The sequence below is a fragment of the Lissotriton vulgaris genome, chromosome 6, assembly GCF_964263255.1.
Source record: "Lissotriton vulgaris chromosome 6, aLisVul1.2, whole genome shotgun sequence".
NCBI lineage: Eukaryota > Metazoa > Chordata > Amphibia > Caudata > Salamandridae > Lissotriton > Lissotriton vulgaris.
The window spans coordinates 740781588-740806087 of record NC_141694.1 but is presented as its reverse complement, the minus strand read 5'-3'; positions in this window follow the sequence as shown (position 1 = coordinate 740806087).

The following is a 24500-nucleotide window of genomic DNA, read 5'->3' as shown; positions in this document are numbered from 1 at the left end:
TGGCGCATTGAGGTAGGGCCACACAAGCTGAGCGAGCCCTCGTCAATGTCAAAGATGAATGTCGTGGAGGGTTGTGAGGGACAGTGGAAGGTGTTCTTCCAGGGCATGATGCAGAGGGCAGATCCAAGCAGAAATAGGCAATCTGGAGGAGATGAATGCAACAGACCACCAAGTCAGTATCAAGCTACATGATGATGAGGACAACCCCCAGGCCATATACTCAGACACCACCAGAGTTCAACCAGTGAGTGTCCATGAATGAACAGACTTAGTGGCACCTGAGCTGAAAGGGTATGCGGTCTGCGATGAGCCCTGTATAATGATTTAAACTCTGCCATAAATAAATCAAGATTCAGTTCCAGATGTGTGACCTACTCAACCGCAGTGTAGGCCGTAGGCAGCAGACAGCAGGGGCAGGCAGCCACAAGTCTTTGGCTTGCGATGCACAGAATTATTGACCCCAGAGCAGTTGTTGATAGTGATCGATCAACTCCGTAACAATGATCCTTTTTTACTACGGACTGAAACGTGTCTTCCACTTACACCTCTCCTTTCGTGCAATGATATGAACTCTGCAATTGAGAAATCAAGATTCAGTTCCAAATGTGTGACCTACTGGACCACAGTGTGGGCCGAAGGCAGTAGTCAGCAAGGAACCACAGACACGTGTGGTTGGAATGCTATGTACAGAGTTGTTGTACCCCATCGAAGGGAGTACAGTGATATCAAACGTCACATGAACATATGAACTCGGCCATCAGGATATCAAGACTTGTTCCAAATGTGTGACCTACTTGACTGTAGTGTAGGCTGGAGGCAGCGGTGGACTACGTCAACGGGAAAGGAGTACCGAGGGCCTATATCCGGAGCCATGATGGTCTGCGGAGGTTTCCAAGGTTGCAGACCTCGGGCTTGGAGCTTGCACCGGCATGTGGTGGGCCCTCTTTGACACACTCCAGTGTTGGCAGGTGAGCAGAGAGGCCTGGGGGCACAGGGGCGGGCAAGGCGGTTTCGGGGACAAGCAGCCCGGCGTGCTGCAGGCGCACAGGATCGCAGGCAACACCGCTCACGGCGACACCGTCGGTGTCGTGCCGGGGTGAGAGGAGCTGCATTGGGCAATCTGGGAGAGAACCACACCCAGAGCGACGTGCTTTTTATTCACACCCCTACACTGGCTTGGCGTACACCGAGCCAGCCAACTCCGCTCACGCTTACAGGGGGGACGTAATAAGCTACATTTCTGCAGATTTTCACACTGGCTGGGGTGAAATGGTTACGTCCACTGTCCACTCCACTCCAAACACCAGCAGTGTATGTCGATACTGATATGTCAGTGGTCTGCATACTGCAGTGTGGCCAGCACATCCACGCCACACTTGGCATTGTGTACATTCTCATTCATGGGTCACTTGCCTCCTTTGCACATGCCTGGTTCCCACCTCTCACCACATTCTGCTATTGTGTGGCTGAGGTGCTATGCCATTGATGGCTCATGTACATGGCTAGCCCAGGCTACCACAGTAAGTTGTGCTGCTGTGTCTGGTGGGTGGGCATGTTATTTGTCATGTTGTATGTGAGTTTGTAACATGTGCATTCCCACGAGTTGTGAGTTTTGCATGATTGTGGAGTTGGGGTGTGTGGTGTGTTTATTTGGTACTTACCAACGAGCAGAGCATTTCCATAGGTGCCATCCTGGAAGCGCCGTTGATGGACTGTCGGAAGATGTAGGAATCATGCAAAATGCCTGGATAGTTGGCGACGACATTGGTGAAGAGTTCCCGGTGATCCACTATTGCCTGCACATTGATGGAATATGTGTATTTTCTGCTGCGGTAATTGTGTGCAGTATAAGCTGGGGGCACAAGTAGGACATGTGTGCAGTCATTTTCCCCCAACAGGTGAGGGACATCAGCTATGGCGTAGAAACCTTGCTTGGTCTACAGCTGTTCCTGCGCAGTTTGGGGGAAATGAAGGTACTGGGGTACCAAGATTATGATGGCATCCAAGACAGTAGTGAGGAACTTTGATAGGGCTGGCTGTGAGACTCCTCTGACTCTGTCAGTTGTTGGTTGGAAGGTACCAGAGGTCAACAGATGCAGCACAGCCAGCAGCTTTATCTGGGGAGTGATGTTCGTTGTCCGCTGTGTTGGTACGATCAGCCTGTGGGCTATGATGTTCAGGATGCAGAGTATGGTTGTCCTTTTGAGCCTGTTGTGGGCAATGGCATCCTCTGGTGTTAGGTCTGTGAGGCAGGTGCGTTTTCTAAAGGTCCGCTGTCTTTGTCTGCTCTGCCTCTGTGGTAGTCAGGGGGGGTGGGAAGGTCCGGGGAGTGGCTGGCCTGGCGGTGGTGGCGGTGGGTATTGTGGCCCACTTGGGGCTCCTAGATGCATGATCAGTAGCTCCATGGCATCTGTTGTTCTTCTGGTGTTGCTCTGGGCTGGGCTCTCTTTTATGGTGCAGGTTGTCGTACGACTTTACACCAGGTAGGAGCAGGTGTTATCGCATGTGTGGGGATCTTTTCGCCGATCTGGCTGGTCGTCAGAATGTTGCGGAGTGGTGTTTTCGCAGCTTTTTACACGGAACGCCTACTCTGCATATCATTAGCGTTAGTTGCCGGGGTCATCTGTGACAATGTTTTTTGCTGCTGCTATTGCAGGTAAACTAGTGATATGGGCTGTTAGCACCAGCTTGTGAATGGGGCAATAAATGTATCACCACTATGGCTGCGATAAAGTGCTGATAACTCAGTGATACATCCTTGAGAATATACCCCATAGTAAGTTTGACAATTGTGAAAAGGTGAATTATTCAATTTACCTTTGTATGATTGTTTGCATAAGAACAACTGTACTGGATGGTATGCATCGATCACACACGTCATATAAAATACCACTTCAGAGCCTTTTTCACCATATTTTATTGATAAGTATCAGGAAAGCACTGTTTTATTTGCATTGGTGCAGTGGAGCTGGAACAATTTTAAGAGTGGGATACTGTTATCAATATCATAGGGGTTGTGAAAAATCCATGTGTCACACAAAGAACAAGTGTAGCTAATGAATTCAGCAGGAGAGTAGTAACGATGTAGCATGTAGCTGGTGGTGCATTTTGGAGCACGATGTTGCAAATATATTACTAAAGCAGGATGTGTTAGCACACTATCATTTACAGCCATCATATTTGCTATTGAAAAAGACACACAGAATAACTGATAAAACTATACAGCACCCAAGCAATAATATGTGGAAAATAGGATTCAGCAACTATTTTGTTTGTCCATCACCATGTATATTGACTTCCTTTGATCTTTTTAAAAATCTTCATTTCCATACTTGTGAGAATTACAAAAAATATGCTTAATTTGTGCTTTCCTAAATGTTGATATGTTTTGAAATATTTGACCACTTCATTTACAGGTATATAAATATTGATTTGGATATGTTTTCAGAAACTGATTACATTCTACAATCTTTCCTTGCACACGGACTGTACTCAGCAAGATTGTCTGACCGTAGCTTAACAGTGGAAGAAGTTCTGTGGTCCTCAGTGGACAATGGTATCATGCTCTTTCTTTGGGCAGCACACATACAAAGTCAGAAAACCTTTTAACTAAGTCTGAACATAGTATTTTGTACTGGAACGGTACCCTTCCTGTACAAAATCTATAATACATATCGCACAGACACTCTTGCGCTATGGTGCACAGGGTTATGTTTGGTGCAAGGCAGACACAATTGCATCAATATTGGTGGAGAGAGAAACTGAGTCATATGTTACCTGCTATGGAATTGTTCTGCTTTCTCCCTTTGATGCAATGCAGCACATCATCTTTGAATACTGTGCTGCATTAAATCTTAATACATTTGGCCCTCGGTCTGCAGATTGATCCCGTGAAAGTGTTTCTAATTATGGTAGACCTGTTCTCAGGCCCTGAGTATTAAAGAGACGTAGGCTAAGCATACTTTATCTCATTTTTGACGTGCATGCCATGTTGTGTAAACCATCGAAGACATGGGCGACTGTGCTGGATAATCAATAAAGCATATGTGACGTGTCACAAATTTGCTTACAGATACTGATTGCAGGCTTTGACATGACACATTTTCATCCCTCAGTGCTGTGGAGAGGCACTAGTACGAAACAAATCCTTCGTCAAATAAATAATAGAACATAATTAGGTAAATGTCCATCATAATGCAAATGTGTGCAACAATAATAATTTGTGTATTTGAAAAAGTGGTTTCTTGTTAATAACATAATGTACGATGTACTGTCACATTCATATATCCTGGTTTCTACGATCTGTTTTCAAATAGACACCAAGGACACGGTGCTACATACTATGTATACCATCTAATGTTTTAGATTCTATGATGCAGTGTAAATGTTCACTTTAAAGCCCTTAATTTCCTCAATCTTTTTCACGCCATACTATTTTGAAACTGCTTGCATCCTGATATTCCAGTCGTCTCTGAGATGTAAAGCTCTTTCATGAAATTGATTTCATTAAAACATGTTTCTTCTAAATAGTGATGGAATGCACTGCACTATCAATGGCAGGTCACCACATATTCATGAATCATGATTATCCATTCATCAAACGCAAGCCATCCTACAATCATACAAACAAGCAATCCAATATCCCAAAGGTCACTGCAGTCTGATGAAGTGCACCGTTCATTATTTCCCAGTTCATTAATCATACCCAGAGAAGGAAGACCTATAATATATGGAATATTCTAAAATGTTATGTTTGAGTTCTGTTCATTTAAAGCTTTCTTTCTGAACAAGATTGCAATCAACAGTGGCACATGCCACACGGTGTGTATCTTTTGAGCAGTTATATATCTGTTATAAGAATAACATTCTATATCTGACGGACATTTTGTGAGCACGTGTGCATAAGAAGTGGTCTTCCCGTTCTTCCACAGTCAGTAGCCCTGGTTAATAATTCAACCTTATGGCCTCATGCAGCCTGACGCTCATACAGAATCAGGCATGGAAGGTAGTCTAGTTCTTTCTCTGGCTACCTGGCCTTCAAAGCAATTCAAGTAGATAATGCACAAGTAGTGCAGCTGTGAGAAGTGTGAAAGGCATGGTTGTCTCAGCCAGTTTAGCACTGACTTATGAGGCCTGATTCACACAGGTAAACTGTTAGAACTGGGGTTTCTGTTTGGGAGAGGTATGCAGCATGTCCAAGCAGGAACCACCACTCTAGCCAGGGTAAGCTAGATACACACTAAAAGATAGCCTATGTCCACCCTCTGGTAGCTTGGCACAGAGCAGCCAGGCTTATCCACAGATGCAATGTGTAAAATATTAGGACAACACACACACATACACAGTAACATAATAAAAACACAACAAAATACTCCACACAGGGTTAGAAAAAAAGATAATATTTCTATGAGTAAATCGAGAACAAACTGACAAAAATCCAATAAGTAGAATAGGAGTTATGAATTTTTAAAGATGAAATCCAAATCTAGTGCCTAAGATCAAATAGCGCTTAGGGGTTACTTGAGGTTGCACTGGACAGAGGTAAATCCAAAGTTCAGGCCGACTGCGATAAATGGCATGCCGGCTACAGGATTCATGCAGGTTCCACTGAAAAAGTACCTTACATGGAGCAACTGTCAACGTCAAAGATTTGATGCATTGATTCTGCTCCGCACTGGCAATGAAGGCTTTCTCAACTAATCCCTTTACAATGTAGGCACTACGTTGTCGACAAGCCGCACTGTCTATCATCGTCGAGTCACGCAGTCTGTTGAAGCGTTGTTGTTAATCAGCTCCTGTGTCAGCGTCAAAGGGCAGTGCGCCAGTTATGGTTGGTGCAAAGTCCTCACTGTGTTGATTTTGATTGTTCGGTACAGCAGAAGTCAGCTTTCAAGAGCTCATGACTGGATTGGCGCTACTTGGCACGGCATGACTCACAGAGTCCAGCTACTGTTGCAGTGTTGAAGGAAGTCTTTGATGACCTTGACACTTCAGAATGGTGGCAATGCAGCAAGCCCATGGAGTCACTCTGGGTTCAGGAGAATGGGGTCCAGACCTTTTCCTCAGCAGGGCAGAGATCAGCAAGCAGCATGGCAGCACTGCAAAGTAGAAAAGCAGTTTTTCCAGGGCAGCTGCCGAGCAGAGTAGCAATACTTGTAGCACAACAGTCTTTACTCCTGGCAGAGTTCTTCACAGGTACAGTAGTTCATTGTAGTTCATAGGCCCAGTACTTATACCCAGTTGTGACTTTGAAGTGGGACTGACTTCAATGAAGCAGGCCCTTGGAGTTCACAGGTCACTCTTTCTCCACAGTCTGGGCTCCAGACTATCAGTAGGGGGTAATCAGCCTTTGTGTGGGAATCAGGACACTACCTATTCAGGTGTAAGTGTCAGCTTCCCCCTCTCTTCCTGCCCAGGAAGAGCTATCAGAATGCAGATGAATGCAGAAGAGTTATCTGTCACACCCACACTTTCTGTGTTTGTAGCTCTCTAGAAAGAATACAAAAAGTGTAGCTGTCACCCACTGCAGTTGTGTATTGAAGACAGGCTGCAAGACCCACAGAGCAGAAAGAGTGGAGAAATGCCCACTTTCTCAAAGTGGCATTTATAGAATAGTAATGTTAAATCCAACTTTACCCATAATTAAGATTTATCATTGGCTTACCAAAGTTATGAAACATGAGGTAGCTACTCCTTTCTGTTCAGAAATTACAGCTCAAAAGTGTTATAAGGAATTTTTAATGTTAGCCTATGAGAGAAGTAGGCCTCACAGTAGTGGAAAATGAATTTAGCTGTTTGTCACTACCAGGACATGTAAAACTTAAAAGGTACATGTCCTTCCTTTTACTTACAAAGCACCCCGCCCTGATGGCTACCTAGGGACAAATTTAGGGGTGACATATTTGTAATAAAAGAGGAGTTTAAGACTTGGCAAGTGGTTTGTTTTAAAAGCCAATTTGAAGAGGCAGTAAACTGCACACACAGGCATTGCAATGGCAGACCTGAGACAGGTTTGAAATGATACTTGTGTGGGTTGCACAGTCATTGTTGCAGGTCCACTAGTAACAAATAGGTTACAGTCCTTGTGTATATGGTATAACACATTACAAGAGTCTTACAAGTAAATTAAATATGTCAGTTGGATATAAACCAATATCACCATGTTTAGGGGAGAGGTACATGCACTTTAACACTGGTCAGCAGTGGTAAAGTGCTCAGATTGCTAAGGCCAACAAAAAGATACAGCATAAGGAGGATAAAAGTAGACAAAAAGTCTGGGGGAAAGACCACCCTTTACTCTTGTGTAAATATATGTATTTTTTGTATCCACTAACTATGAGTTAATAGTAAGTATTTGACTATAGAGATTCCGCAGTCAGGACAGAGAACCCAACACATGAAAATAAAGGACAGGCCTATCTTTTAAGGTGCAGAGCTCTCTACCCCGACTGTGGAGTCTCAGTAGACGTAAATTTACTATAATTCGTAGTTTGTGAATACACAAAAAAGTAAACTTACACAAAAGTGTACGATTTCCTTTGTGAATCAGGCCCAAAGTGTCCTCACATTACTGGTATGGAAGTTCTGCTCATCCTAACCATGCAGTGCACCAAACGCTGTCTGGCTCAGCTTGACCAGCAAGGGGTGGGGACTATGGCGTAGAGATGGTTTTTACCACTTCACAGTATCCATGCACAGACTGCCAGGAGTATATCCTCAAAAGTGTACCTGCCTTCCAGCAATACGTATGTCAGTTTTCTATCAACAAAGTGTCTCTGCCCATTTTCAAAAACCCAGATAAATGCTTTTCTTCCAGCTGGGCCACACAAAACATTTCAGTGTGTGGACAATGTCTTATGCCTCACCAGAAGATATCTATTGCTCACTAAAATTTAACATTAGTCTATGATTGTGGGTTTATAAATACAAAACGGGATGGAATAGTCCGAGGGAAAGTTTAAAGACCAGCACCGATTTTATCCCCATACAGCTCATATACAAACCATGTTATCCGTGGGTCTAAATAGCTATAAAGAGCCCTACGGCGTCTACAAAGCAGGTAGATGATATCACAACCAACACAGGGAAGCCATAACTAAAGGACGAAATCCCATCTCGCACCCAAGTGACATGCTTCATCATTTGGGATCTCTTTCCGGCTGTTACTTCCAGTACAGCCGAGGGCTACAACCCCCTCACGGTCGCATCTCTGAGAAGTCTGGGGTACCGATGGAGAGAGCGGTGCCTCACGTTCTGAGCTTTTACCAGGTGAGGTGAGGCTTCTTACCCGTGCCTTACGGGTTTTATCAGTACATCATGTCCCTCCAGATAAGATGACTGGTGTTTTAGGTTGCATCTGTTTCACTTCTTCATTTATAATGTTGTTTCTTCACCCCTCTTGAATTCACTACGCAGTATCTTGTAACATCTAGTTCCTGAGGAAGGCTAGACACTTTTTTTTCACCACTGTTTTTAACCCTGACACCAAGAGACATCTAATAAAACTTGTTTCTCTTGGGAGTTATGATTAAAAAAAGGGGGGTGGTGATGAACAGAGTGTCTGAATTAAGCAGACCACTCTTACCCAGTCCAAAGATCAGGGCTTGATCCATCACCGTTTTTTAGCTCACTGCACCATCCCAGCTCAGAACCTGGCTACATGCAAATTAGTCTGTCCCTGGCCCAGTGCATCGTGGGAACAGGGCAGACCAAACTACCAAGCCAATTCTTATACCGGGAAGGAAACAAGCTTCCAGGGACCAGTTTCTGGCATTTCAGCCGTCTTCGGCCCGGCTTGCTTGAATCCTGATGGTGCAGTGAGCAAGGGACTCATGTCTGAGTATACCCTTCCACGCTTATGGTGGACAAAATGATTTAAAAAAGGGGGTGGTGATGAACAGAGTGTCTGAATTATGCAGACCACTCTTACCCAGTCCAAAGATCAGGGCTTGATCCATCACCGTTTTTTAGCTCACTGCACCATCCCAGCTCAGAACCTGGCTACATGCAAATTAGTCTGTCCCTGGCCCAGGGCATCATGGGAACAGGGCAGACCAAACTACCAAGCCAATTCTTATACCGGGAAGGAAACAAGCTTCCGGGGACCGGTTTCTGGCATTTCAGCCGTCTTCGGCCCGGCTTGCTTGAATCCTGATGGTGCAGTGAGCAAGAGACTCATGACTGAGTATACCCTTCCACGCTTATGGTGGACTCTTGGGAGTTAGTTTTATCTCACATCTCACTTCCAATTTACTCCCCTTTTCTGCACTGCGCCCATCACTCAGTTAACAATCTCAGCTTTACATTTTGTGGATTCAAGTAGACCCTAGCAAACAATAACAACTAAAACATCCCTGAGCTCCTCCCTCACAGTGAAGCGGTTGACGCCCTCGGTGGTACTAGGAGTTAATGCCGGGAGAAGGTCCTAGATGAAGCATGTCACTTCATTGAGTGATGGGATTTTGTCCTTTAGTTAGTACTTCCCTGTGTTGGTAAAGATATCATCTACCTGTGCTGTCGACGCCATAGGGCTCTTTATGGCTATTCAGACCCATGGATAACACGGTTTGTATATGATTGTGGGTTCTCATTCATTGTGGCTCTGAGAACACATATCTACATACAAAATATTCTAGTTAGTAATATTTATATTTCCTAGTGTATCCATTCTTTAACCATAACATAGGGATGTTTTCCAAACTCAGCTGAAGAGACCTTGGTAAGGTCTTTTTTTTGCATTCCAAATAGGTGTTGAGGATCATATCTGAAATACCTGGAGTTAGTAATCTGACCTGAAAAAACATTATGTGAGAGGCTGTGATGTGACCCAAAAAAGACCTTGAGGCTTTGATTTACTAATATTTCAGCAACACAATGCAGCAATGCTGCTTACTATATTACTTTGTGTGAAAGGGCGAGAGCAGTAATTTACTAAGATATGCCACATTTCTGCTCTCTTCAAGTGCTGGTGCACTGTGTGCTGCCTAGTGCTAGCACAGGCATCCTTGGTCCATGCAGCAAGGGTGCCTGCATTATAGGCAGGATTGTTTTTGTGCAGGAAGGGACACTTTCCTGCATAAAGACAATCCTAAGGGGCAATTTGCCATAGAAAAAGGAAGTAAACCGGACAAATAAATAATTTTTCCTCGTTCCACCTCTGCTGGGTAGGCCCACCATTTTGGAGCTCAACTAGATTTACAACTCTTTCTAAAACTGAGTTTGCAACAAAATGCATGGGTGGATGGATGTGCAGAAATGTCATGCTCCACCCATGTAATGCCTCCCCAGCACAAAAGAATGCAAGACAGCACTATGTTACCCTTTTTGCGTGGTCCCCCCCATTTTTGCTATATTCTATTGCTGGTTTTTAGACTTTGCACACGGAGGCACAGGTGCCAAGTGCCCTGTGCATGTGCACTGACATTTAAAGCAGGTTGGATTGGCTAAGTTCCTAATTGACACATTTAACTTAACTATACATCTCTAGTATATGGCACAAAATGTACCCATTGCTTTTATGTTCAATGTCACAAGGAGACTGCAGCATAAAGTGAAAATGCAAAACATGACTGCAAGGCTGCCACCAGTAACCCGGCAGTGCAGATTTAACTGCAAATTTTACCTACCTTATTTATTAATATCTCACCCTTAAGTAGGCCCTAAATGCCGCTAAGGCCGGGAACATTATATATTAAACCAGAGCACATTAATGCTCAGTTAAAAATGTTCATACAGTGGTAATGTCTGGAAAGCAATTTTTCGCTGTAGCAGGGTTTGCTGTTCCATAAGAAAGCTCCAAGATAGATTATTAAATGTCAATAATGTTAGCTCCGCCTGGGAACCCGATAAAATATCAATTATTGGACTTTTAATGTTGTATTAGAAATCCAATTCATTGGTAAAATCTGATTTTTTACGAAATATTATACAAAAGGTACTTTTTAAATGTGACCTTTAACTGGCTTAAAGCCTATAGAAGCTCGTTTGCTTGAGCTTCTATCTGCCACCTTGGTTTTGAATAGGTCTTTGTTGAGGTGTGAATTGCATCCTAGAGCTGAGACAAAGGCCCTGGGTGTGAGGAGAGGTTGACCTTCAAATACAGGGATGGCCTGTGGGCTATGCTCATACCGTGCATATCTTCAACCGTGTCATGGGCAGATGTAGCTCACAATTGGGGCTGCCTCCTTTTTGGCTTCCTAGTCAGGATAGCATCAAAGCCAGAGGGAGTGGGAGCTTCCACAGAACTGGTTTGAAGTTAACTGAGGGAGGGTTAGCCCATTTTCATAGGCACACCTCCAGGTGGGCACAGGGGTGCTCTGCAAAAGTGAAGTAAGGTTCTGTCAACTTGGATTTGGGTAGACAAGTGCAATGTGGTCTTAGTTGCTACCAGGCAAACAGGAACTGTTGCAAAAGTGGCTATGATTACCTCTGGCTACTTCTCACCTATTGGTTTGGGAGGGGCCAGGAGTCATTGCTCCCCAAAAGGCTGGTACCAGTTATAAATGTGCCCCCCCGGCCACCTTCCTCAGAATAGTACTGGGCCTGCAGAAGACAGAAGAAGGACTGAACCTGCTTTTTAAACCAGTGAGAAGGCCCCTCAATGGTGAACCTTCTCCTACTGTAACCCAAGACAAAGAAGCGGACACATAGGTCCAAATTACGACCTTTAAGCAGAGTGGTGCACCACAGCGCTGCCACTACTCCAAAGGTCGGTGCCGACCACCCACCAGATTACTACATTTCTGTGGTCTGGCGGGCTGGCAGCATGGTGGTTCCCCCTGCAGTGTCCTTTAAGAGCCCATGCTGTGCAGGAATCTATGTGCATGTACACAAGGGGCACATACTATGCCCCCCTGCGTGCATCCACCTATGTTTGAGATACAGGGGGGCCCTGTAGGACTACCTTTGTTTTCTCTCCACCATGCTTTTCATGGCGGTTGAACTGACATGATACGCCTGGCAGAGAGGAAACTCGTAGTATGCTTGGTGGGAAAGTGGCTGTCCCCCCAAGCATATTGCGGCCTCTGACAGCTGTTTCTATGCCAGGGAATGGGGGTTCCCTGGCAGAGCCCGTGGTCCTAGTGCGATCCACGTGCCAGAGTTGTAATTGGGCGGTCGCACAGGCGGTGTGCTGGATCTGAAACTGCCACGCCACCACAAGACTCTTAATGAGGCCCTAGGGTGCAGTTGGCTAACCTATTAAGCTACAAGGACACAAAAGCTGCAAGAAGCCCACTTTTCTGAAAGAGCCGGTCTGACCAGTTTCAACTGGGCCAGCCCTGGACCCTCCCTGTGAGTTCTGTTGGAGTCTACTCCGGATTGACAAGTGGTATTCCAGAGGTCTTCTAACCCATGTCTGGTATCTGAGTGTACTCCTTTACGCCAAATCTAAAACCTGGAAGTTAAGTACTTTTCAAGACTGTTTACCGGGAGAACCGACATATGACTTGCAGCAATCTGATAACGTTTCCTCTTGGAGGTTTTCCTACGTTGATCGACAGCTTGGTCTTTGTATCTATCCTGTGCTTCATTGCGGTCACCCTTAGAACCAATTCTTTTTGTCCAGGTCTAACGTGACTAGTTGCTCCTGGATGGTGCTTTCCTTTTTTTGGCCCTATTTATGTTTGAAACATTAAAGATTAATATACCTGGTTCCCCTTATTGGACATTTTGTCATTTTGATTTCATTTTGTTCAACAATTCTCAATTCTTATAAATCAAAGTGCAATTTTTATTCTGTTATGTTTTTGACTTTTTAACTGTTTTGGCACTCCTCAATATATATTGTCAACTTATTCTTAAGTCAAGCCTGTTTGATCTGTGGCATGGCTACAAGGAGGTGAGCTCAGGTTTAAAATGACTTAAGCTTTGCTGGACTTTACAAGAAAAGTGGTATTAATACTCTGCTGGACAAGCATCCACCCCAATAAATATTGCACTTTCTCACAATATATGTATGGCAGTCGGCACTGTGTAGTTATAGTTAGGACCGGGTTTCCAAAGGACATAGATTTTTCGGTTTGATAGTAACTTTGGATTCGTTTGACAAACCTTCACAAAACTTTCCACCCCAAAAATGAAGCCAACTCATCTACTTTGTGACAAGTTTTGGAGTGGTCCATCAAGCTGAGGTCGAGAAAAATGGGAGGAGTCCCTAAATGAGTTTTCCCCTTGCAGTTTCTCATAGGAAAAAAGAACAGCGCTGCGGTCAAAACAGCTGAATAGAATTAAATAAAAGTTAGGAAAAACTAGATCTTTGCACAGAAATCAATTGTGATATGGTGTAAATATATTTTGGTAGTTTTTGAAAAGCTAAGGTTCAAAATATTTGTACATATAGCAACACAGTATCTTTTACAATACTTCCGTGGAGTACTAAACAACAGCGTGTTGAAAATACGCAATCTGATTGGCTAGTTTCAACATGAGGATAAAGTTGTGGCTGCCATTGTATGACTCAGGAACCTGGTCCCCTTGAAGTAGAAAACAATAAAATTAAGGGGGCAGGGTAGTCGTATCCTGATTCCCTGGACCTTGCCAGGGGCTCCAGGGGGAAAACCACTGGTGTCAAATTAAAAAACTCAGCATGTAATTTGATAGCAGGAAGGGGGTACTGCAACAATATAAAAAAAAAGTGTGGGACCTTGGGTCGCTGCAAGACCAAGTGGGTTCACCAGCAATGGGGTCTTGGCCTGCCAAAAGGGATCTGTGCAGACCCTGGCCATGGACCTATGGCCAAAGGCTGTGTGTTTTGGGAATTTGGTTGCCCATAGTGGTTGGGTGTAGGGCTTGGCCTGTGACCAGGACTTTAATATAACCGTTCACAGCTTAATTCTGTATGCTGTTAAGGGTAGGCCTATTAGGCATGGTAATAAAATACTTCTTTATGTGAAAAAAATCCCTGGAGATTCAATTAAAAAAAAGAAAGGTTAAAGTGACATTATAGATAAGTATGGTTATACGATCTTACTTTATAAAAAACAGAACTGAGAAATTCACTAAAAGTGACAATATAGTTAGGTTAAAATGTCATTTACATTTTAAACTCCAAAAACACCGAATTTCAACAGGCATAAATAATCGAAGAACCTGTAATCTGTATCCTCACCATGCACTTCTTATTTACTCACATATTACATCACTTATGACATGTTCTATGACATCATTGATAACATCAATGTGACATCTGAAATGACTTAACTGATGACAACACTGTCCATGGAGGCAGTGCGAGTTATGGTTACTTCTGTTAACTATAACTTGTAAATTTCTTTGTTTTTGAATTTGAAACCCAGCAGCTTGTACTGCATTAGCCAATATGCCCACCCCCCTCTGGTACTGTGGTAGCAGCTTTTTGGTACACAGATATTTAAGAAAAAATAGGGATAACTCTTGTTCTCTTCCCACCTTTTTTCAGGCTGATGGGCAGCTCAAATTCTGCCTATACTAATTCGCGAATGATTGGAATCTCTTCAAGTATTGATAAAAGAACAATAGCTTGAGCTATTGATCTTAATTTAACATAAAGGGTGTACACCTGATTGAGAGGAGACCTGATGATTCTCTCTTTTAATTACTCTAGAAGAGTCTGCAGCAATTGTGGTAGTGCATACTCACTATAGAAAAATTTAAGGATTTCTCCACCAAGCAAAGAAGCACTTTCTTTATTTAATGAAGAGGAAGTGCCATTGTTTGGTGGAGATTCAAGTCTTTGTCTGTCTTGCCTTCTTCTTAATGCAAAGATTAATTGTGTCAGATATTCCTGTTAAAAGAAGCTTGAGGACCAAACACATAGTAATCCATAAATATATGCAAAATAACTAAAGACATTACCTCATGGTTTTTCACATAGCTGTAGTGTAGAATATAAACTAGATAGCCACCCAATAAGGTGGCAATTACTAATAAACCAATAAAAATAGCACCAGGTGGGTGGAAATTTTATGTAAAACCATGGGCTCTTCTTGGATAAATGTACAGGCAAATTTCCATTCTGGCACAGATGTTCAATTCACAGAAATAAAACCTTAACAGGAAACATTTACAAATTGATCAAAGCAGTTGTCCCAGTTGAAACTACCATTCACTAAATGTCAAAACCATCCTACATCCTTGTACTTGACCAAGTCAAAGTTGAGTGTGCTCTTTCTGCATTTTCACATTAAAAAAGTAATTTGAATGGTGAGCAGCGGTGAGGGGCAGCATGGAGGACAATGACAGCACAAGAGAAGTGGCAGGACAATGGTCCAGGGAGCAGACAAGGACATAAAAAATGGAGGGGCATGGGGAAGCGGAGCATGTGTAGCAATGAAGGGCAGTGGAAGCACAACGGACTAGGGAGGGAGGAGAAGGGACACCCACATGGAGTGGCGGGACAGATGGGAGGTGCAGGGACAGCAATAGAGGGCTTAAGCAACTCAGGAACAGTAACAGCACAATGGACAAGAGGCAGGAGAGGGCATTGGGGCGATAGACCCAGGCCCAAAAATAAAAGTAGCCCCCATTAGCGTATTGGAAATCTAAAAAAGTGACCCATATCTGAAAATGTGTGCAGTTTTGAACTTGAAAAGACAGATTATTGGGGGCATATTATCAAGCACGACGTTAACGTTTGGCCTTGATAATACGTAGAGAATTCCCATACAAGCCCATGTTCACACCAGAACATGGGCTTCTATGGGAATTCACAAGGGCATATTATAAAGCCCATTATCACTGCTTTAGCTGTAGTTTTCTGCCACTACAGCAGCGATAATATTAACCCTGTTTCTGGATAATATGCCCCAGTGGGGCATATCAGCAACGCTTTGCGATAACTATCAAAAAGCGTGCTTAGCGCTCCTTTCCCTAACGCCCACTATCGCAGGTTTTTATCACAGAGATATTGCGCTATTAGCAACGCGTATCTCCAAGGCCATTTTGCAGGGAACATCGCTGGTTTTCCAGCAATGTTCCCTGCAAAATGGCCATAACCTTGCTGATACGACCCTGTGGTCGTATCAGCAGAATCCCCTCTATCTTAGGGGTGGCTAAGTCAAGAATTTAGCAGACATTAGTTTTTGGAGAAAACAGCAGTTTTCTCCAAAATCTAACGTCTGCTAAAATGCTATGGGATCCTTGCTATGTTAGGGGTGGCTAAGTCAAGAATTTAGCAGATGTTAATTTTTGGAGAAAACAGTAGTTTTCTCCAAAAACTAACCTCTGCTAAAATGCTATGGGATCCTTGCTGATAGCGCGAAGCCGTGCTATTGATGTCCTGACATGTAGTGTATGTCAGGAACGCCCACTTTGCATCTCATCAGAGATGCAAAGGTAGGCGTAGTGCAAAAGGGTGCTAACATGCATGTTAGCACCCTCTTGCTGATAGGGTGATGGTTTTATCTCCACTTTTCTGTTTTTTAAAGCCAAAAAAGAGATAAAGCCCTTGCTGATATGCCCCTAAGTGTTTTGAAAGGTATGGAAGACTGCATGGTTATGAGCTTTCTGCTGGCAATTTTTGTTTTAATATTAGGAAATCAACAGTTAAAACCAACCCAGCAGACAACAAAACAAGCCCACAAACAGCCAAAAAACTAACTGACCCACACAGGTACATGTCAGGTCAGCCATGTTGGTACAGCCTGACAACCCTTCTGCCAGTATGACCCAACAGTAGGAGGAGACTGTCCCTTGCCCCTTTTTTAAAGACTTCTGGGGGGTGGGAAGTGGGAGTTGGGTTTTTTCACTTTTTTGGACTTTTCACTGACATTTGTTGGGGTTAGGGAGTGGGGGTGGGTTGGGTCTGTGGGAGATTATTTTTGTCAGGGATATAAATATACTTTAAACTTTATCTTAGCATACGTGATTTTTTTACTGCTTTTGAGGATGGTGGGTGGGGGTTTAACAGTAACTTTGTTTTCGTGAAACTTAAGTGGGATCTTGATTCAAGTTGTGTAATTAATTGCCCAAATGTTTTCAAAACTAAGTGCCTCTCACAGAGTAAGTGAATTCAACAGTCCTAGGACTTTACTAGTACTAGCGTCAGTCTCTCGTCTCTCCTAATACTCCATTATACTTCCTCCCCACAAACGCTTATCTTACCTGTAATTTGTGTTTGGAAATAGGGCTAGGCACAGGGCTGGCTGCACGGCAAATGGCGATTAAGGTTGGCAATCCTGGGCGGATGAGATGTCATCATTGCGTTGGTACTAGTGGTGTTACACAGTGGCAGTTGCAGCATCTGAAAAAAAAAGAAAATGAAACCTTGTTTGTCCTTACCGTAGCATTAGAACGGTACGATAGAGAATATAGCAGGTGACAGTACACTAGAACAGTGCCACAATGTAGCCTAAAAATTGGTAAAGTATTGAAAGTATAACTAGTACTTGCGTTGAATTTCTTTGACATTGGCTACTACTACAAGAAATAGTACCGAAGGTGAAGGACACAGCAGCGTAATAATTTGCCACGTCTAGGAGGAGGATGTTCTTGATGACCTATCAAGTTGATGGCGCACATGAATATCTGCTTTCATTTGCCAATAGTGACTGAGTGTCAAGCTGAGTAAGAATAGAATATATCCTCGGATTCCTTCACCAGCCTGTTGCTATGACCTTATCCTCCCCAGCAAGTGTGTGGAATTATTGCTGTCATTTAGTCACACATCAATCAAAACCACACAGCCTGGGGAAGAGGGTTAGGGTTTGGAAAATGGATGGAAATGGGGGATTTTGGGAAGGTTTTGTTGAGAGAAGAAAAAAAAAGCACAGCATGGACAAACAATAATTGAAGATAAAGAAATCTTTGGGTACAAAGCTAACCATAAATCTTTTAAGTGACATAAAGGAAGTACATGCACTACTGCATGCATGGTTACTGAAAAGTAAGCAATACTTTCAACAACCGTGAATGACAGAATGCAACAGCACAGGCTGCAGCGTTTTCACTTGCCTATCTCTGCACTCAGAGAAACACTTCTTACATTAAATCAGGTTTAAAAAATAGCAGAAGTAAAACCTATAGAATGGCTGTAGGGATGAATTTAGAAGCAGAGAGAGATCCAAGAAATGCAGAGTCACACTCATAGAAGTTCACAGTCAGCAATAACATTACTTAAAAGATGATTAGAAAAGAACGGATACTGTATCTGTATGTTGTTGTAGTTGTCCTGTTGAATTTGGTAAGTTGCACGCATCAAACCATTCCTCTTATTAGCGGGACTCCTCCATTCCAGCTGACGCTCCGTCCATCAATGTTGGTGACCAGAAGACACCCTGTCCACTGCCTGCCTGGCGGATGCTGAATTGCGGCTCGCTAATGTGAAGCCTGACTCCATCCTTTTTTTCCCATTGCACAGACTGAAACCCAGCCTGTAATTATTGATGGAAAAACAGGAAGTTATATTAGAACACCACTGACAAATAAATATAAGGTATGTACGCTGTGTAGTGCAAAAAGTCACACTTTGAGTTTCCTAATAGACAGTACAATATTTTTGAAAGTGCGTACTCTGTCTGAGTCTCCTTTTGAAGGATAAATAAGAATGGGCAAATTCATTTAGCGGATCTTTCCCCTCAAGCTAGGTGTACTATAAACTGTGTTTTAGAACAAAATTAGACCTTCCCAGCAGTGCTCCCACCCAGACCCTTACTAAAGCCAGTCGCAAAAATGTAGAAGACCCCCAATCAGATCTCAAAAACGAGGCCCAGTAGAAAACTGGTGACAAAACGTACTTTGAAAGTAAAAGTAGGCCCAAATTCCCCCTTACCCACCGTGGATTGTATTCAAACCACTTGCAAGCAAGCAAAAGTATCCATACCCAGCATCGCTCCAAGACTCGCAAACCCCCCCCACAAACAGTCCCCTGCCCAAACACATGCAATACAAATACTGCTAACCCTAACAAGCCCTAAGTTAAGAATAGTGGCAAACGCTTTCTTTAACTATGCCAAATCCCCCCTTTCCCACCATGGATTTTCTTCAAATCACTTGCAACCAAAATTACACATTCCCACGAGTGCTCTAAGACCCAAGAACTCAGTTGCAAAAATCTAGAACACCCTGAAACACATGCAATCCTGCTGCTAGTGCTAACCCTAACGAACCCTAAGTTACAAAAAGTGACAAAAGGTTTTTCCGCATGGATTTTCTCCAAACCAGTTTTATCCGGTATTAGACCTTCCCAGCAATGGCCACAGAGCTGTCAACCAAGGCAAAAACAAGTAGAAGACCCCCAAACAGCCAAAGAGCCAAAATGGAAAATCTCATACTCACAATATTTTTCGGCCTTCTGTCCAAACACGCTGTGCAGCTAGGTCATAACTCCCGTTTTCCACCATGGATTTCCTGAAAAGCAAATGCAATCAAAATTAGACTGTGCCAGCAGTGCTACCAGACCCCAAAACCCACCCACAAACACCTGGAACCCCCCCAAAGAGCACCTCAAAGACAAGCAAGTAAGCATGGGTGAATTTTGCGAATTCGCGATCCGCAAATTTGCGGATTTGCGAATTCGCGATCCGCAAAATTCGCGAATTTGGCCGAATTTACGGATTTTTGTTTTTTTGCGTGTTCGTGGGGTTTTTTGCGTGTTCGCTGGGTTTTTTGCGTGTTCGCGGGGATTTTTGCGTCTTCGCGAGCCGCTTGCATAGCGAAGTTACCCATGCAGTCGTTTATGGGAGAGGGAGAGAGAGATAGATAGATAGATAGGTAGATAGATAGATAGATAGATAGATAGAGAAAGAGAGGGAAAGAGAGAGGGAGAAAGAGAACGAGAGAAAGAAAGAGATGCCGGATCTCTGAAGGGCCAGATTCCTGTGTTGCCCCTACAGAACATACAGCTTTTTATTTTTAGCAAAATGCATATGAAAATTGTGCTGTAATGGTCTCTTTTAGTTTAATCACTCCTGACAACTCAAAATGGATGTATTTGCCATCCTCTCCCTTCTTCCTGTTTTTTATGTCTGTAAGTGCTTCCTGATGAGGTTTAATTCCTTGGACAGGTGCCTCGTTGCCTACTTGTAACTATTCTCTGAGGGTTAGAGCAGGGTCAGAGAATAGTTGCAAGTAGGCAACGAGGCGCCCGGAAGCAATTAGCAGCAGGTGTCCAAGTTGAAGTTAATTTGTTTGTAACCCTTTTGTAAGAGGTTACAAAGAAATTAGGTTCAACTTTTGCACCTGCTGCTGTAACCCTTGCTTGGCTGAAAAATCGTCCCCGCTGATTCGCGGATTTTACCGCGATTTCGCGAGATTCGCGGATCGCGGAATCGCGGAAAATCCGCAAATTCGCCCACGAAACGGATTTTACGCCCACCCTTACAAGCAAGTCAGCAAAAAAAAATTTGCATCCGATTTGGTCCAAACCAGTTTTATCCGGTATTATACCTTCCCAGCAATGGCCACAGAGCCGTCAACCCAGGCGAAAACAAGTAGAAGACCCCCAAACAGCCAAAAAGCAAAAGTACAAAAATGGGGACTTGGTCATTTTCAGGGCAATTTCCAAATTCACTCCGCGCGCGCTCTGCAGCTAGGCCCTAACTCCCCTCTGCCACCATGGATTTGCTTCAAACCTCTTGCAATCAAAAGTATCCATAGCCAGCAGAGCTCCCAGACCCCGAAACCCACCCACAAACACCAGGAAGCCCCCCAAACATGCACCCGAAAATGCTAAATTGAGCGAAATGTCAGAAAAAGCAAAAACTTTTTTCTCATGGGTTTGGTCCAAACCAGCTTTATCCGGTATTAGACCTTCCCAGCAATGGCCACATAGCCGTCAACCCAGGCGAAAACAAGTAGAAGACCCCCAAACAGCCAAAAAGCAAAAGTACAAAAATGGGGACTTAGTCATTTTCACAGCAATTTCCAAAATCACTCCGCGCGCGCTCTGCAGCTAGGCTCTAACTCCCCTCTGCCACCATGGATTTGCTTCAAACCTCTTGCAATCAAAAGTATCCATACCCAGTAGTGCTCCCAGACCCCGAAACCCACCCACAAACACCAGGAAGCCCCTCAAACAGCCCCCTGAAAACATAATAGTGAGCAAAAAGTCAAAAACTTTTTCAAGTCTGATTTGGTCCAAACCAGTTTTATCCGGTATTAGACCTTCCCAACAATGCCCCAAGACCCGCCAACCAACCCGCTAAAAAGCACAACACCCCCAAACAGCCAAAAAGCCAAAATGGAAAATCTCATACTTACAATATTTTTCGGCCTTCTGTCCAAACGCGCTGTGCAGCTAGGTCATAACTCCCGTTTTTCACCATGGATTTCCTGAAAAGCAAATGCAATCAAAATTAGACTGTGCCAGCAGTGCTCCCAGACCCCAAAACCCACTCACAAACACCCGGAACCCCCACAAAGAGCACCTCAAAGACAAGCAAGTCAGCAAAAACGCAAAAAAAATGTGCATCCGATTTGGTCCAAACCAGCTTTATCCGGTATTAGACCTTCCCAGCAATGGCCACAGAGCCGTCAACCCAGGCGAAAACAAGTAGAGACCCCCAAACAGCCAAAAAGCAAAAGTACAAAAATGGGGACAGTCATTTCAGGGCAATTTCCAAAATCACTCCGCGCGCGCTTTGCGGCTAGGCCCTAACTCCCCTCTGCCACCATGGATTTGCTCCAAACATCTTGCAATCAAAAGTGTCCATACCCAGCAGTGCTCCCAGACCCCGAATCCCACCCACAAACAACAGGAAGCCCCCCCAAACAGGCCCCCGAAATCATGATAGTGAGCAAAAAGTCAAACCAGTTTTATCTGGTATCAGACGTTCCCAGCAATGCCCCAAGACCCGCCAACCCACCCGCAAAAAAGCACAACACCCCCAAACAGCCAAAAAGCCAAAATGGAAAATCTCATACTACAATATTTTTCGTCCTTCTGTCCAAATGCGCTGTGCAGCTAGGTCATAACTTCCGTTTTCCACCATGGATTTCCTGAAAAGCAAATGCAATCAAAATTAGACTGTGCCAGCAGTGCTCCCAGACCCCGAAACCCACCCACAAACACCAGGAAGCCCCCCATACAGGCCCCCGAAAACATGATAGTGAGCAAAAAGGCAAAAACGTTTTCAAGTCTGATTTGGTCCAAACCAGTTTTATCCGGTATTAGACCTTCCCAGCAATGCCCCAAGACCCGCCAACTCACCCGCAAAGAAGTAGAACACCCCCACAAGTGCAGAGTCTTTCTTCATTGGGCGTAATCCAGCCCTCTGCTTTGAGGGATATAGGGGTCTGGAGGAGGAGGATAGAGGAGCATGTTCTTGTGAACTTGTGAACCTGAGGAATGCAGACTGCAGCACCTTCAAATCAATAAGCAAATAAGTGAAGACAGGTCTGCTGATGGGCTTGTTTTTGTGATTAGGTGATTAAAGTTTTAATTATATTAACTGTGCAAAACAAAGAAAGACAGACACACAGGAATAAAAGTGAATAAGGACGAAAAAGAAAGTTATTGATTCATTGGCTCATTTTCAGGGCTCGGTGTCAGGGAATAGGAGTTTGTCCTCATACTCTGCGAATTCAGGCGGGAGTAGGTCAGCTAACAGAGAACAAATTCCCTCATCTACGTTGCTGTCCTCCTAGTCTTCAGCCGGTGTGCTTTCTCGTACTTTGTAATCTGGTGGTATGAGGTGCTGATTCATCTTGATCATTGTTAACCTCTCCACATTTTTTGGCGAGAGGCAGGTCCTTTTGCAAGTTACAATGCCACCAGCAGCACTGAAAACACGTTCAGAAGACAGGCTTGCGAGTGGGCAAGACAAGTAGTTTATAGCCAGGTTGGAGATCTCTGGCCACAATTCTTTTACGCCAATAGGTCAGCATTAACGTAGACCTCTGTTGAGTCATTCAGATAATCCTGCACCATCGACTGAAGGTTGTCCACGGTTCCTCCACTTTGCTTACTTTTTGCTGGGACCTTTTGAGAAGCAAACCCAAGCTTAGTTAGCCAATCCTCTTCTTCACCCAATGTTACTGTTGTGTCTGGTGCAGATGATCCGGTTGCCGGTGTCTTTAACGGCTGAGAGGTCACTTCTGCCACAGCCACAGGTGCAGAAGTGGATTCTTTTGACTGGGGATGGCCTGCTGATGCTGATGTACTGCCTTTTCCTTCAATTTTCTGCCGTTCTCTTTCAAACCTCATGGCTGACACAGCTAGCCAATGTTTGTACTTTGTAACATCTGAGTCACCAAAAGCAAAGAATGCTCTGCCTGCCAGTGCCTTTTTGTAGCATGGATCCAGAATAGTAGCACAAATGTAATGCTGTTCTGAGTGGATCATTTGAAGACGTTCATCGCCAAGTAGGCGCTGTAATAATTTCTCCGCCAAAACAAAAGCTTCTTGCTTTTCTTCATATTTTTGAAACATAGAAGACACCGCCTTCAGTTGGTGCTCCAGCATGCGCAACAATGGGATAGCTTTTCACAAATTACAGTCCTCCCTGCTGACTGCACGCGCGAAGACCTCAAAAGGACGAAGCATGTCTGTCAGGCTTTTAACTAGCTCCCATTGCGCCGCATCTAGCCTCAGGTCCTTCTGAGCTGTACCCAGTGTTAAGAAATACTGATCGAGTACCGTAAACTGCTCATACAGACGCTCAAGCATGTAGAAGGTTGAGTTCCAACGTGTTGGCACCTCCTGGATGAGTGCTTTCACTGGCATTCGACGTTCATGTAGAAGGCTCCTCAGATGCTTCCGGGCCTTAAAAGAATGGCTGAAATGGTTGCACATTCTTCGACAGGTGGTCACTAACTCGCACACTGGACTTTCTTCACTCGAGAATTTTTTAACAACCAGGTTTATACAGTGCGCCAAACACGGCACTCTGAAAAATTTACCCAGCTCCATGGCCTTTACTACATTGGCGCCATTATCCGTGGAAACATAACCAATCGTGCGTTTTTTGGGGACAGCCATTGAAAGACCTTTGTGTTAAACTCCTTCAAAATGTTTTCTCCTGTATGACTTTTCTCCATGCCAAACATGGCTAGTGTTGCATGTTTCCGAGCAGCTTTAAAAACGTTGTCCAGGTCAACACCTGCGTTTAGCTTTGCTTTAACCCCTGAAAAAGAGACCCAGTGTGCAGTGATGCACATGTAATCAGTGCCTGCGCCACTGGTCCACATGTCTGTTGTCAGATGTATAGTGTGAACAGCACTCTTCTGCAAAGCTGCCCCAATCACCTCCAGCACATCTTCATGTAGTGCTGGAACCGCAACTCTGGCAAAATAGAACCTGCTAGGAACCTTCCATTTAGGGCTGAGCGTTGCCACTAATTCTAGAAAACCAACCCCTTCCACAAAAGAAAAAGGGAGAAGGTCCAGAGCTAGCATTTTAGCCAGCTTAGTGTTATACAGACGCGTCAGTGGGTGGTTGCGATCAAATGGCGCTTCTGAAAACAACATGGTTCTAATGGTGGGCTGGGCCATTTTATGGGATGATGAGGACTTCTTCGACCCAGTTACGCTCGATGAAGAACTTTTTCGCATTGGTGTCTCACTCTCTCCCACACTCTTAGTGTGGC